Here is a 16,522-nt window from a genome sequence, read left to right as displayed (position 1 = left end):
TGTAATAAAATACTTAATGTTTAAAAATATATGGTGACTTATTATACCCTTGGACCAATTATGGCTGTTATTTTACCAATCAACAGAGCGTCAAGTGAAGGACTACAACATTAGAGGCCTAGTAGTGCTTTTCATATGCAATTACATTCATATAATGTAGAAATAAAGCTTACTGGTTTCCTTTTGCACACACGTGCTAAAACATCCACCGTTGTCTTCCTTAGTTTGTCTTTGTGTTTTCCACTATTAACTTTTCTATGTTTTCGATAGTGCAATTTATTTGAAACAACAAAGAAATCTTTACTTGGCCGTTGAGTGTCCATTAACATAGTTGTTCAGCCTCTTCACTTGGTGATCAATCAGTTGGTAGATAGTGGTGTTAAAATCTGTGGTCAATAATGTGTTTATACTTGTTCCAAGCATACTTTCCTATGTCTTGCACAAACTTTTGTAGGCGCCGATTCCTGTTATTTCCATTCTTACACTGTCCAATGCAGCTTCCAACGACATCACTTTGAGCTCTCCAGGTGTTTTTCTGGAAGGCAAAGGATGTTAGTTCAATATTAAATTTGATATCGTTATCACATTTTTAAAGCTAATTTCAGGAGGACACTTTTTTGTCAGTGCGAAGCCAAACATTTGATAATTTTGTTAAAATGCTTAAGAAAGAAATTTGCCAACTGATCTGCTTTCGTTCGCCCCTTTCACTTTTCTTAGATTCTGCTAGGCAAGTGAAACAGTAAAGGTCGGTACACAGCAGGCGCCAGTCTTTGTATAAAAGCTGACCTGGTTGTCATTGTCAGTTACGCAGTTGCTTAGGAAAGAACTAAATCACAGCGAAACAAATGATGGTAGGGTTTTGTCGCGGACAACTGTGCTTGCTGAGTAGAAAGAGGACGACGATGGTGCGCGGCAACAGGATTCGGGTAGAGGAACGTTGCCAACGAACTAGACCCACGTTTTATTCGGCGCTTTGTGAACAGTTTCTTTTAAATACATTGAAAATAACTTCGGCTCCTTCACTTGGTGACACAAAATAGGAGTCTCAAATGGCATGCAACTCGCAAAGGTGTCAGACATAAAATATATATTATGAAAATTTGAATTTGAAAATTTGTACAGAATAATCCTTTACTTTTTTGCTTAGATTAAAGATTAGCCTCATTGATTTTCAATCGCTCCTACAGACTGGTGTTCCGTTAATAAGTTCTCTGCGCAAACAGTAAAGTGATGCAGTCGGTATTCACAGAAACTGTGACATCAGCACTGTGCACAATTCCGTCTGGCAAAGCTCAAGATGTAGTATCTAAGTTCTAATTATCTTAGTTTTAATTTTGTCTCGGATTCTCTGGTTTTCGTTAAGGAGTGATTAAGATATGTGCTTCATATCTTAGTTTTTGTCCTGGGTTATCAGTCACCTAATTATTAAAAAAAAAAGCTTCATTCCGTAATTTATATTTTGTAGCATTGCGGTCAGGTAAGGTCAAAAATAAATTTGAGATAATTATTATGAAAGGCTCACACAAACATGTCTTCCATACCGTATAAACGAGCCCAAGATATATGCGTCAGAGCCGTCATATTAGATGTACGAATTGTAAACAAAATAATAATAGCTCCGAACTCAGTTACGACTTTCAAGCCTCGAATCGCCGCCCACGACAATTTGAAGCAAATACATGCCACCTAGCTTCCGGCGGGTGACTTCGATCAACTCTGCCTAGTTCCAATATCATCAAAGGAGACTTCGCCCGCACGTATCAGCACCTCAACGTTACCTGACTTCTCTGGAATGTGATAACGCTTCCCGCGATGAATATTACGAGCGTATATTTTTTTCTGGTTTTGAAATGAAAAAAAAAAACACATTTCATTTGATACCCTAAAGATTTGGCGAATGAGAAGATTTTGCTGAGGGTTCATAATCCTCCCCCCCCCCCCCCCCCGCCCCCTTTACCTAATCGAAGTATCGAGAGAATTAGGTTGATTGGTGCTTCACTGTTGGCCACAAAATTGAGAAACATAGGAATATGTAGGAGTCACTTGTGGTGATGCCGAAAGCTATATTTTTTTTTTTTGCTCTTTCTGATATATATAAATGATAATATTAATGACGTACAATCGAATCTTAAACCTTTTTCGGATGTCTCTAGTATTTATAGATTAATTGATCACTAATTATATTGAAATTGCACAGAGTTTTAGCCAATATATACATTAATTAACTGAGAACTGGAGCATGGCTTTAATCGTTAAAATTGCATGCACGTGGGATTTACGGAAAAAGTTGTGTCATTTCTTTCTGCACTAAAAGTAAAGAAATAATTTAGATTAGTTGACGTATAGGGTGCATGGTTGTTCTGCTATCTAGACACTTCACGTAAAAGAGCCATTTTGATATTATAAGTGTAAACGCTATAAACATATTTAACATTATACGCCAAAATTTTAGACTAGGGCTCAAGCCGAATCAAGGATACTACATATTTCACATTCATTCGTCCATGCATTGAATACGCAGTCGTTGCCTGGGACCCTTTAAATGAATACTTGATATATACGTTTTAGGGAATACGAAAAAAAAAAAAACAATGTGCTAGGTATCTTACTTTGGGACTTACGTAGAAATCGAAGAAAATCTTCTAGGTTCATATTTTTAGATAACCCCCATAACACCCGTGGTTCCTTTAACGAACCATCTTATATGTCGAGAAGGACGGAAAACCCAAACAAAATCCGACCTATACTACTTTCACAGTGATGTTTTCGCCTTCTCTTTTTTATGGACTAGTATTTCATGAATTGAATAGGCTGTCGAAGTATGTGTTTCTAACTCATTTTCGAAATCGTCTTTCGTATATTTGTTTCACGCGTCTTCAGAAATTATGTCTTTAGTCTTTCAATCTTGTTGGACGGAAAATATCCTTTGTATAGCAGGTGTTTCCTTACATAATACGTTTTTCGACTGTGTTTATATGTAGTGTTTTATTATACTCCAGTATAGTTTATTAACTTTCTTTTTTCAAACCAAAATTTTAAAAAAAACCCATTCTTGTCGAAGCAAATGCTCAGAAGCTCACGTTGACTTTTCTGTTTCGGTATATTATCATGTTGAACCCAAAGCATCAGCTCGCTCTGAACGAAAGAAATGAGCAGCTGGTTTTGTGTGATACGGGAAGACTTGATGGGCGTCCATTGTTCGCACGACAACTCGCATCGCCTGCAGCGTTCGGATTGTCTTCAGGTAATGTCAACATGACGTTTTCGTCATTCGTATGTGAGAGTGGCTGCGTCCGTCAGACAGTTGAACTGCCGTTCCGTAAATATTTGTCATGTCGGTCACATGCGTCAGTGCCAATCCGATCAACCGTGTCGGATCCCGCTATCCTTCCAACGGTTTGTGCGTTAGATCGGATGGCTTTGACGGGCATCCATCTCAAGCTATAAAATATGCTTCCTCCTCTTCGGTGCCTCCTGATAAATTTTAGCCGCATATCTAACAATAATTGTTGCCTATTATCCGCCCTTTTTTTGTATTTTCCGTCCCGCCACAGTTTTTGTTATCGAAATAAAATAGAACTTTGGTCTTTTTAATAACTGTACTTGTTTTCGTGAGTTAATTGACCATCTAGTACAGATTGCATAAACACTTCAATTGAAAATCTTGAAAACTATCTGGAGTATATATTCAAACTATATAAAATTCAAAATGAATATCATAACCTGGTAGTATGTACTTATCACTCACAATATTTTTTTTAAATACGGTTCAATGACAGACATCGGGAAAGAGTAACTAAATATACGACAAATTGGCAGAACATCAATTTCTAGTAGATTATATATGCCGCCACCGCCAAAGACCCCTTGCTTAATTTCTTTGCTTTTTATGTCTATAGCGCAAATAAATGTTTGATTTAACGTACCTAACGACGACTACCATAAGTTCCTACATTTGCTGCCTAAACCTGGGAGTAGTGACTCAACGAAGGGAATCTGGTAGACCGCAGCAATACATATATCGAACAACGCAGGCAAGCAGCGTTCCATCGAGACAAGACTAAACTATCATAGACCTTCTAAAAAAACCTAAAAAAAGGAAGATTCTCCCAACGGAAGCAACGCAACTCCTCAGCAAGTCAGCGGATTTACTTCAGCTGATTCCGCCGGTCATGGGTGATCTGGAGATTTAGATCGAGCACCTAAGCCTCGCTTGGGATCAACTCAGCCACGTAGACGCCACGATGGAACTTTTTGGCTGACGAAAAAGACGCAGGAACGCAGTTCACAAAGTCATAGACAATACCGACAAGATCGTTACGTGCACCTCGAAGCTCAGAAAGAAAGGAAAGGGCGCGGAGAGCAGCCAGCAAGCAAGCGCTTCATCGAGCGAAGATCGGAGAGCAACACCGGCAAGCGAAAAGCAAGCTTCCAAAATTGAAACTTATCAAGTTCAACGGCCGCCGGAAGAATTGAAAGCTCTAAGAACCTTTTTCAAATTTATTCGAATCGAGGCGGAGAGTCGGGAAAAGACATCACAGCAAGAAGAAGACATATTTGTCGATAAACCTTGAATTCGTTTCCCCAAACGAGAACTGTCCCGAACAAGCTCTCAAACTACACGAAGCTTCGAAACTCTACCGCGTCGGCCTTGCGGGGCAGTATTGAAGGCTTCGAATGTTTGTTCAGCGAATGAAAGGAGCACGTCACACCTTACTGCAAGGCCAACATAGAGTTCACTGATAAAAAACGAAGATGACTGGCCGACAACCTATTCTTTGGCTGCACAAAAGCGAACCACAGGGCGAGAATGTGTAGCTATCTTGCCTTGCTGCAAAAAGAGCTACGGAAAACATGTCGTCAACATGAGCGACCCAAGTTTTATTTCTGAAAGCCCAGCTGCACGATCGAACGAGGCATCAAAACAGAAGAAATTGAGTACGACACAGGTCAGCTTACAGCCGTCCACCTACAAACTAACCGCATGGGTGGAGACTAGGAAGAAAATAAAGTTTGCCAGAATCGTGCTTGACAGCGGCAGTCAACGTTCCTTTATTACTGAAGTACTTTCCAAGAGATTGAACTGCCGACTACTCGAGTCCGAGGTCCTCACAGTCGGCGTATTCGGACTCGACACCTGTCAAAGAACATTTCGTTGGGTTAAAGTGTATTTGCTAAATCAATGCGACAGAAGATTGTGCAAGGTCGACGCTCTCGAAATACCCGCCGTCTGCGAACAGGATCTTCCAAGCCCAGATGAAAGCATATTGGCAACATTGGATGGACTTAGTTTTCAAGGAAGAGACGACGTGACCAGACTAGAGCACTACGACGTCGACATTTTGCTAGGATCGTACTACAACTGGGAGAGCGTCAAAGGCAGAATTCTCCGATTAAGTACAGACCTGACGGCAGTGGGAAATGTATTCGGATGGGCCGTCAAAGGACGAACCACGCCAGGCTCTGCGGTCGTGAGCTGCTCACAAACAATCGTACTGAAAGCAACGACAAAAGAATCGGGTCTCACATCGACTCTCAGACGATTTTGGGAACTCGAGAGAGTAGGGGTTACTAACGTGTCAATTGAATGTCTCCCGACGACATAGGGAAACCATTTGTGAAAGGTGAGTGGAAGGTACGAGATTGGCCTTTCTTAGAAGTAGAATGAAAAGCTTGTAGATAACTGGGAGGAGGCGAAAAAGTAGTTGCAATATCTACGAAAGATAATAACCCAAAATTCAAACCTCCTTCAAAGTTATGATGAGGCAATTCTGCTTTACTCAGACAATGGAAGTGCAGAAAGTGCTGAGGGCGGCCCATTTTCGCCTGTCTTTGTTAACTGGCGCCATACGCCTTAGAGCTCCATGTAATCGAGAGCTCGGTCTGCCGCCATTTTCCAAATGAAAATTTCAGAAAATCACTTTAACTTCTTTATAAGATGAGGGTTAGCGTTGAAACTTTGGCATCTCGTTCGGAGAATCAGCGTTCGGCGATGCATAGTTTATTTTCGCGGTAAAAAAAGAAACAAAAAAAAAAACATTAAATTTTTTTTTTTGTAAAGGGGTGGGGATAGACACCCTGTATTTGTATAACATTTTTAGTCCCTCTCTACGCGTCTTCCGCGCCTAGCAGAGATACACGAACGGATAGCAGACGACATAATAAAGCAAACATTCGTCTACATTAGAATTTATTCTTATCGAAAAGATAAGTATTTTTTGTTTTGTTTTTCTAAATGCGAACTTGAACAGCATTATCACTCATATATTTCACTAAAATAATTATTTATCGTGGTTATTATGCTCACCGCCAGCCTCTCTCTGTGTGTTTTTGCGTTCTCCACACCACCTGGGGGCCAGTTTGCAAACCAGTATTCAGTCGAAGAACAAACCGATATAGGACATAGGAAGTGCAAAACTGCCGCTTTATTTATACATATTTTCTTAGTTTTCTAGCTTTGATTTGAGCACTAAAAAATAGGCATTATTTTTTTTTTTTTTTTTTTTTTGCAAGCCAACGTTCGCGTGTACTGTTTCAGGTGCGTACACGTTTGGAATTCGAATTTTGTGAGGCATGCCAAATGTGCTGGTCCAAACGGCCGCACCGCCGCACCATAAACTTTCGATAATCTTGAACGTGGTTAGAACTTCGAATCCAGTCGGCAATCAGAGCTTATTCTGCGTTATGTAAGCCACTATAATCTACGTCTATACTGGCTCGCATCTCGCGCCGCCCGTTGGCCGCTTCCGGCAGCGGCGGACGCAGGGCGAAGAAGATCTAGCTCGAGATCGGCGGCGAACAGCCCGTGGCTCGAGCCCACCTCGAGCACCCGACCTGCATGCGCAGCTGCGAGCATGCAACTCGTTTGTTCCGGAAAAATTCTGCGCCATCTATCAGGAAAAGGGTACAAATAAATAGCGGTTGAATCCCCCTTAACGTAACTGAAGACGACTACCAGAGTTTTCTACAGTTACTGTTAAGGCTAAACGAACATTTGACTATTACAAATACAGTGCACCTGATAAGAGTCTTAGATTGAAGACTGCTCTTAGGCCGCCAGATTTGATATATCGGTAGAGAAGTGTCTAGTAGACTACTTCCATAAATCCGTCACCGCGCGCGTTGCATTCTGGGAACCTGTAGGCAGCAGGAGCGGAGCGCGTATAGATTTTGCTGCCCATTGACTCCCAGTCCCACAATGCATAACGTGGCATTCCGCCGCGGTTAGGCGCTTTGAATTTTGGAAAAAGTCTATTTGGAAACAAAAAAATTGAGGACAGACAGGACAGGCACGGAAAGTTTACTATCAGCTTGGGACGCACGCTTCAAGGCAATCCCGGTTATCTGCTAAAATGCTTCCTTTATATAGGTATCCGAAATGACCAGGTTCCATCTAAAATCGGTCGTAAAAATAGGCGCCGGCGCGCAGCAATCTAAACTTTTTGTCAAAGGTGCATTTCACAAGTTATTTTTATCTTGTAAAATTACAAAGCGTAGCTCCCTTTCTGTAAAATATAAAGTAAAAAAACTTGCCAGGGTTAATGGCGGACGGCGACGCAGACGACCCTGGCGAGTGGCGGAGCGCGTATGGTGCACTTATTGGTATATGACGTCGGCAGCAACGTCAGAAGGCTTAGCTGACCAGCGAAAGAAGGCAGGCAACACGCAGACAAAATCTGTCAGCAGCAAAAGCGCCGTCGTTTTGCAACCGCGTTCTATTTTTTTTTTTATACCTCACGTTTTGCTTTTATTGCCTACATTTATTTTTTAAGCCAAAGGTACATCACAAAATTATTATGTTAATTTTAATAGACCAAGGTCTCCGCGAGCAGTCTTGATAAGGAGGTAGCGCCATCTATGAATACGTGCGCCAAACCCGGACCGCCACTCAACTGTATCGTCTGCATCGCCGTCCACCGTTGACCCTGGCAAGTTTTTTGGCCTCACTGTTTACAGAAAGGGAACTATGCTTTGTAATTTTACAAGATAAAACCACCTGTGATATACACTAGAGAGCCTTATGTGCGCTTTGCTAGGGTGATGCCACCCTTTGTAATACCACTCGCCGACAAACCAGCAGCCATTTTGTTCCTCGGCGATAATCCGTGGGGCTTATAACCCTCCCGGAAACAAGCACCTTATCTCAGAAGTTCGGAGCAGCGTTGTGGAACCCACGGAGGGAGGATTAGCATTTTCCCCCTTGGATGGAATTACCGATGGACACAAAGGCCACTTTCCGGCGCACGGGGAAACAATGAGGGAAACAAAATGGCGGTGGAAGAGGGTGTGGGAAAGGGAAACAGGCAGTTGGCATCACTCTATGCGAAGCGCACATGAAGGCACTCTAATGTACACCATTGACGAAATGTTTAGATTGCTTCGTGCAGGCGGTGATTTGTAAGGCCCATTTTAGATCGAGTTTGGTTATTTGAAACACCTTCTACATTCCTCGAGGTCGTACACTCACTTACTCAATTGAGTTCGTTGAGACACCGCACCTTTACGAAAAAGTGGGGCCCGGGAAAACTATAGCTGTCGTCGGAGTTGTCTCTGCGTTTTATAGATTATCTTTGCCCAGCTATGGTATATCCATTGATGTATTCTGTCAATTGAAAATGCAGCATTCTACTTCAAATTATCCTCCTGGTCTCTTTCGCGTTGTCTCGGTCAATTGTGACAGCTGTGATGATTCGCGTTGTCTCTTTCGCGTTGTCTCGGTCAATTGTGACAGCTGTGATGATTCAAGTACAATATAACATGCTACTGAAACTCGTGTGTTCAAGCACCACCATAGGGTCATGGGCTAAGTTAAGTTTTCCACAAAAAGTGTTAAGTTTAAAATTTACACAATATAAAGAAAATATTACCCATGAATGAAACACACAATGAAATACTTACTCTGCAATTGCCAGCCTGATGCTTAATGACTTAGCTTTGAGTATAATTTTCATCGAACATTCCAATACAAATGCAGAAACGTTTGCGTATATTGTGGATGTGAGCTCATCTGTCGCCAGGTTCACCGTCACAGTTGTTCCGTACTTGTTGGCTTTGAAGAAATTTGGACCTGACCTTTTGACGGAACTTAATCCACAAATGGCAATGCTGTAAAAGGTTGTGGTTACTGTAAATGGCCCCCAGCTGGATGACGTAGTATAATTATTAATTCTCAAGGGGTCCAATTTGTATTGAAAAACTAGTCTTCGGAGCAGACTATTGAAGAAATCCCGTGCTACTTGCTGAGGTTGCTCCGTGAGCGACGAGTAACCTGCTGGACGATAAAGAGAGAACAAAATTATTTGCTTGCATTACGACATTACCCATTCTTGTATGGCAATTCCTAAGGAATGTTCTGAACGGGAGCTGCCTTTTTTTAAATACTGGAGTGTTTTAATTCGAAGCACTGTCTATGTTTACGTCAAGTGAAACAAACGAGGGTTCTTATTCTGTTGTTCTGTGAATGTTCTGTGAAACAAACGAGGGTTCTTATTCTGTGACCCGGACGTCCCGACAGAACACCAAGGTGAGCAGCAATGGCAAGGGACGGCTCTTCTGCAGCGCCACAGCCCCAAGTCGCGGCCCTCGCCGTCCGCCTTCCGCCATTCTGGCCCGCGGATCCACAGTTGTGGTTTGCGCAAATAGAGTCACAATTCGCCTTGCGGCGCATCACGGACCAGCAGACGCGGTTCCATCACGTCGTAAGCGCGTTGTCATCAGCAGATGCAGCAGAGGTGCGCGATATTATCTTAGCACCACCCACGCTAACACGCTACGACACCCTCAAGGCAGAACTAGTTCGACGCACCAGCCTATCCGAACAACAACGGCTACAACAACTCCTAAATACAGAAGAGCTGGGAGACAAAACACCCTCTCAGTTACTGCGTCGGATGAGGCACTTGTTGGGAAACGCCACCATTGAGGACTCACTTCTGCGACAATTGTTCCTGCAGCGTCTGCCCAACGACGTCCGTATGATGCTCGCGTCAGCAGAAAGCGCAACCCTGGATGACCTCGCAAAGGTGGCAGATCGCAATGTCGACGTATCAACGACACGCCGTCCAGAAGTTTACGAAACAACTCGATCTCCACAACAGCCCTCAGATTTCTGCACCGCCATGGAACGACGCATGGATCAGTTGACAGAAATGGTGGCTGCTCTTCGCCCTTCACGATCGCCATCACAACGTCGAAATAACTCGCCAGCCCGCCGACGTAGCAGGTCCTACAGTCCTGCTAACCAACAATGTTGGTATCATCGTACATTCGGCTCCCGCGCCCAGAAATGCACTTGTACGGCACGGGGAAACAGCAACGCCAGCTACTAGCGACGACGAGTACGCCTGGCCGGTTGCAACGTCGTCCTTGCCTGTTTTTTCTCCCAGATAAGGACACAAAAATTCGTTTCCTAGTTGACACTGGCGCCGAGGTGTCAGTATTGCCTCCAACCGCTCAAGATCGTCGTAACCAGCAACCCTCGCAACTTAAGGCAGCTAACGGCACTGTCATCCCCACCTACGGAGTCCGCACTCTCACGATCAACCTAGGATTGCGTCGAGTTTTGCGTTGGATTTTCACTATCGCAGACATCCAACATCCAATCCTCGGAGCGGATTTTCTACAACACTACAACCTCCTTGTGGACATCCGCAACCGTCGTCTCATTGATGCCACTACGCTCCTTTCTGTATCGGGGACCCGCACGAAGCTGCAATCAATTGGACTGGCTCCACTGCTCGTCCCGACAGATTCTCCCTACATTGATATTATGCAAGAGTTTCCTTCCCTAGTACGTCCCTGCACTTTCACAAATCAAGTCAAACACAACGTCCAACATCACATCGAGACGACAGGACCCCCCGTTTGTTCACGACCCCGAAGGCTTCCTCCCGAAAAATACCGGACCGCCAAGCAAGCTTTCGACCATATGCTCGAATTGGGCATAATACGGCCCTCCTCCAGCTCGTGGGCTTCACCGCTACATATGGTTGCAAAATCGACACCTGGCGACTGGCGCCCCTGCGGGGATTATCGCGCCCTCAATCAGGCGACCACCCCTGATCGCTATTCGGTGCCCCACATCCACGATGCTGCGTCAATTATCGATGGTGCAATCATATTTTCAAAAGTAGACCTTGTTCGCGCGTACCATCAGATACCGGTCGCACCCGAAGATATCTCAAAAACGGCAATCACCACACCATTCGGACTCTTTGAATTCCTTCGGATGCCTTTCGGACTACGAAATGCTGCCCAGACCTTTCAAAGATTTTTAGATCAGGTCCTCCGCGGATTACCTTTTGTGTACGCCTATCTAGACGACATCCTTGTTGCGAGGAGATCCGAAGACGAACACAAGCACCACCTTCGCAGCCTCTTCCAACGACTCGACGAAAATGGCCTCATGATTAATACTTCCAAATGTCATTTCGGTGCAACGAGAGTCTCTTTCCTGGGCCATCAAATTGACCGTCATGGCCTAAGACCACTTCCCAGCAAAGTGGACGCCATACAAGAGTATCCGCAACCTCAGTCTGCTCGCGCTCTTAGAGCTTTTCTAGGCTTAGTTAATTATTATCGACGTTTTGTTCCTCACTGTGCTACATTGCTTCAGCCTCTTCAAGATATTCTTCCACCGTCGAAAACAGGCCTTCCTAAATGGACTGATGCGGCTACACAGGCATTCACCAGCATCGATTCGAGGCACGACACCGCCATTGGAATGCTGGCCTTACGGTTCCCTCTACTTCAGGTGTTCCAGACCACCTTGCTGTCCACCTTGCTGTCCACCTTGCTGTCAGCGGCGCCGAGGACACTACGAGGAACGACGACTACCATCGACGGATACACTCCGGAGCCCAAAGCGCTGAACAAGACGAGCACCTACCAGCCAGCCTTTTTCGCGGCGACCATTTCGCCAGGAACGGACGTCCACTGGCTTTTGAGCGTGCAACCATGGTCATCGATAAGAGGCGCGGGACCGCTTGACTGGCTTCTACGAAACCGTCATTCGAGGCACGACACCGCCATTGGAATGCTGGCCTTACGGTTCCCTCTACTTCAGGTTGGTCCATCACACCTTGAATGTTACAAAGACGATAACCCATTTTTGATTGCGGTGTCGTGCCCGACCCAAGCGTACACATTCATTGTTTCTGTCCATTGCTTTGTAACTCAGAAGATTAGAGCTCTACAGCTACTCCTTTCCGGTGACATCGAGGAAAATCCTGGACCGATGTCAAAAGAACAAGAAAAGCAACTAAATCTTGTAGTGTCCAGTGTTCAAGGCCTCGAGAAAGGTCAGGCTGAAGTGCTTGTCACTCTGAGACAACTTCGGGAAGACCTAAACAAAAGTGACGCTATCGTTGCATCATTATCAGCTAGGGTGGCAGCCCTTGAGACGCACCAGACTGTTATACCGAATGTAAAAGAAGAAATCACCGCAGCTACTCAAGCACTGTCAAACGTCAGGCGTGAGTTGACTGTTCTGGGGGCGCGTTGCGAGGATAGCGAGAACAGACAGCGGCGCTCAAACCTGCTTTTTTATGGATCATCAGACAAAGAGGGGGAGACCTGGGCTGAGTCAGAAAAGCTTGTTCTTGACATCTGCTCTGCGCAACTTGGTTTACCATTAGAACCTGGCATCATTGAACGCGCCCACAGGATCGGTCGTTTCGGCCCGATTAAAAACCGCCCTATCATTGCAAAGTTTTGCTCAACAAAGCAAAATGACTTAATACTAGGGAAAGCTTACAAGTTCAAGGGTACCACGTTTTCTGTAGGCGAAGACTTTTCCCCTGCCGTGCGTGAAGCTCGTCGAGAGCTCCTACTGTTTGCCAGGCCCCAAAATAAACCGTTTAAACTAAAATTTAATAAACTTTCGATTGGAACGCAGATTTTTGTTTATGACCCTGAAAGCAAGAGGGTTTTGGAAGACAGGCATCCATATCATCTGCGTGATCGAGACTCACCTCAGTGCCCCCAGATTAAAAAAAAAAAGTTCTTTTTCTGTACTTTACACTAACATAAGAAGTATACTGCCAAAGCGTGAAGACCTTCATTTATTAACTGACTCTTGTGCTGCCGACTTTGTTTTCCTAACCGAAACATGGCTAAGACCTGACATAAAAGACTCTGAAGTGTTTCCCACGAATTTTAATTACAATATTTATAGGTGTGACAGAGAGTTCCGACGTGGGGGTGGAGTACTAATTGCTGTACGGAATCATATTGTAGTTTCTTTAGTTCAAATTCCTACTTGCCTTGAAATGGTATGGCTACGGCTGCATTCTCCCTCCGCGTGTATCTTCCTTGGTGTGTGCTATAGACCGCCCGACTTTGTTAATGGTTATTTTGATAAGCTTCATGACGCGCTCTCTTTCATCTTCAACCAATCCCGAAACGCATCATGCATTCTCTTAGGCGACTTCAATTGTCCTGACATCATTTGGGATACTCTTTCGTTCTCGACTCATATTTCAGGAGAACTCATAGACACATGTCTTACATTTAATCTATCGCAGCTGGTTACTCATCCTACCAGATCAACCCAAAGAACAAGTCATATTTTAGATCTATGCCTCACTACTGACACTACACTTGTTAAAAATATTACGTACCACCCACCCAGTAGTGACCATGACGTAATTCATTTCAACATTGAATTTGAAACTCAGCGGAAATCACCATATTTTAAAACCATTAAAGACTATAATAAAGCTAATTACTCCGCAATTAACAATGAGCTTGAAATATTTTTCGATAGTTTTCAGCATGACTGTATGAGCAAGACAGTCGATGAAAACTGGATTCTCTTCGGAAATAAACTTGCACACCTTGCCAACACTTACATCCCATCAATAAACATAACTTGTGACAAATCAAATCCCTGGTTCACAAAAACGCTTAACCAACTAAACAGAAAAAAGAAAAGACTATTTAGCCGTGCCAAACAACTGACTACCGATCTCGCTTGGAAGCAGTACAATGATATTGCTAAAATTTATAAGAAATCTATTACAGAGGCGAAGGCAAAATTCTTTACCAATGACTTAGTAAACATTCTTCGCAATAAACCTAAAAAGTTCTGGGAGGTAATTAATCCAAAAACGTCTAGACCTGTACAACTAATGAGCGATGATCGGTTGCCATTATCGGATGAAGAAAGCGCCAACTGTCTTAACGACTATTTCACCTCAGTCTTCACCACAGATGACCACAGTAACATGCCTCATCTTAACAACGCATATCACACTCCCATGGCTGCCATTGAAATAACGTATGCAGGTATCATAAGCTCTATAGAAAGGTTACAGTTGTCGTCGAGTTCTGGAGACGACAAAATTAATTCCAAATTACTGAAAAACACTAAATTACACTCAGCTCGTTTTTTGTTAATTATCTTCCAACAATCTTTGTCTTCCGGCGAGCTTCGTACAGATTGGAAAATTGGCAGAGTGGTCCCCATACACAAATCAAGGGATCGAACTTCACCATCAAATTATCGTCCTATATCTCTAACCAGTGTCCCCTGCAAGCTACTTGAGCACATAATATATTCAAATGTCATGAAGCATTTCGAAAATAACCTCATCCTCTTTCCAAACCAACACGGGTTCAGACAATCATATTCTAGCGAAACGCAACTTGTACAACTTGTTCATGAAATACGCAATAACATCGATAATAACATACAGACAGACGCCATATTCATTGATTTTTCTAAAGCATTCGATAAGGTATCCCACAGTTTACTCATGCTCAAGATAAACCAACTTCACATTCATCCACTCGTAACATCATGGATAGGACAATTCTTAACCAATCGTACTCAGCATACTGTGATTAACAACCAGTCGTCAGCTTATTCTCCTGTATCATCCGGAGTCCCCCAGGGCAGTGTTCTCGGACCTCTGCTTTTTTTAACATTCGTAAATGACCTACCAGATCGCATAACATCCTGTATTCGACTTTTTGCTGATGACTGCGTAATTTACCGATCTGTATCTAACCTGAACGATAACATAACCCTACAAGCTGACCTTAACCTAATAGCCGACTGGTGTAAACAGTGGAAAATGACAATTAACTTTTCTAAAACAAATCTCGTTTCCTTCACGCGTGCTCATAGTCCTCTCTCTTTCACTTACACCATGTGCAGCCAGGTAATTACCAAGTGTCCATCTTACAAATATGTGGGTGTTCACTTATCTGACGATCTCTCATGGAACACGCATATAACACACGTCCTGTCTAATGCTAACCGCTCTCTTGGCTATCTTCGACGAAACCTGAAACTAGCACCATCATCAGTTAAACAACTAGCCTACACTACACTCGTAAGATCGCAACTTGAATACGCGTCATCCATCTGGTCCCTTTGGCAACATTCATTGATAACAAACATAGAGGCACTTCAAAACCGCGCAATCAGATTCATTTTTTTTTCAGATTACTCACGAGACACCAACATCACTTCTTTACGAATGAAAGCTAACCTTGATCTCCTCTCAACCAGACGGAAATTATCACGCCTGTCTCTTTTTCACAAGATTTACTATCATAACCATGACATCAGAACTTCACTATTATCCCCAGCCACTCGCATATTTCCTCGCATTGATAACGTCTGTAAAGTTCGACCAATTTTCGCGTCGTCAGTTTCGTTTCTTAACTCCACCTTGTCATTCACAATAACGGACTGGAATAGCCTGCCTAACAGTATCGTGACCCAGACAGATTATAATACATTCATATCCCAACTGAACATCCATCTGCATTTGCACTAATAGCAAAGTCAACTCGTGTTTATAGAAATGTTTTGTTTGGGTATTTTTCTGTTTCATCAGCTGTTTTTCCCTAAAAATGTTTTAAGTGTTTTTTTTCTGTTTTTGCTGCTTTATATAACAAAATTTTCCAGCGTGTAACCCACTTTTTTGTTTGTTCATTTCTTCAGCTGTTTCTTCAGCAGTTACTACCACCTTGTGTAATGCCAGCAATGGCCTTCAAGGTTTAATAAATGATGATGATGATGATGATGATCAAGACACACATCGCCCGTGCCACCTTGCTTCGACATCCAAAAGCGGACGCACCGACATGCCTGCTTACTGATGCCTCAGATATCGCAGTAGGCGCTGCCCTCCAGCAGTTTATCAACGGCGAATGGCAACCGATTTCATTCTTTTCCCGCAAACTTACAACTACAGAGCGACGCTATAGCACTTTCGGTCGGGAGCTCCTCGACGTCTATTCGGCAATCCGCCACTTTCGACACTTTTTGGAAGCTCGATCATTTCACATCCTACCGGATCATAAACCTCTGGCGGGCGCCATACAATCACTCACGCCAGACAGCGGACATCATTCTCCGAGAGAACTACGCCAAATGTCTTTTATCTCGGAATTCACAATGGATATACGACACATAAAGGGCACGGAGAATGTAGTCGCAGACACACTGTCTCGACCAAGCATAGCCCCAGTCACTGGTGGTAATGCCGCGCCTGAATGTTCACAGAAC

General features: G+C 43.6%; 1 pseudogene; it reads right to left on the bottom strand.

Moving 5' to 3' along the window:
• Window positions 1-300: 300 nt before the first annotated feature.
• Window positions 301-16,522, bottom strand: part of LOC120840203 — a 37,396-nt pseudogene continuing 21,174 nt past the window's right edge.

Source organism: Ixodes scapularis, unplaced genomic scaffold, assembly GCF_016920785.2.
Source record: "Ixodes scapularis isolate PalLabHiFi unplaced genomic scaffold, ASM1692078v2 PGA_scaffold1__304_contigs__length_218370807, whole genome shotgun sequence".
NCBI lineage: Eukaryota > Metazoa > Arthropoda > Arachnida > Ixodida > Ixodidae > Ixodes > Ixodes scapularis.
The sequence above is the reverse complement of the archived record's forward strand: the minus strand, read 5'-3'. Positions and strand labels throughout refer to the sequence as shown.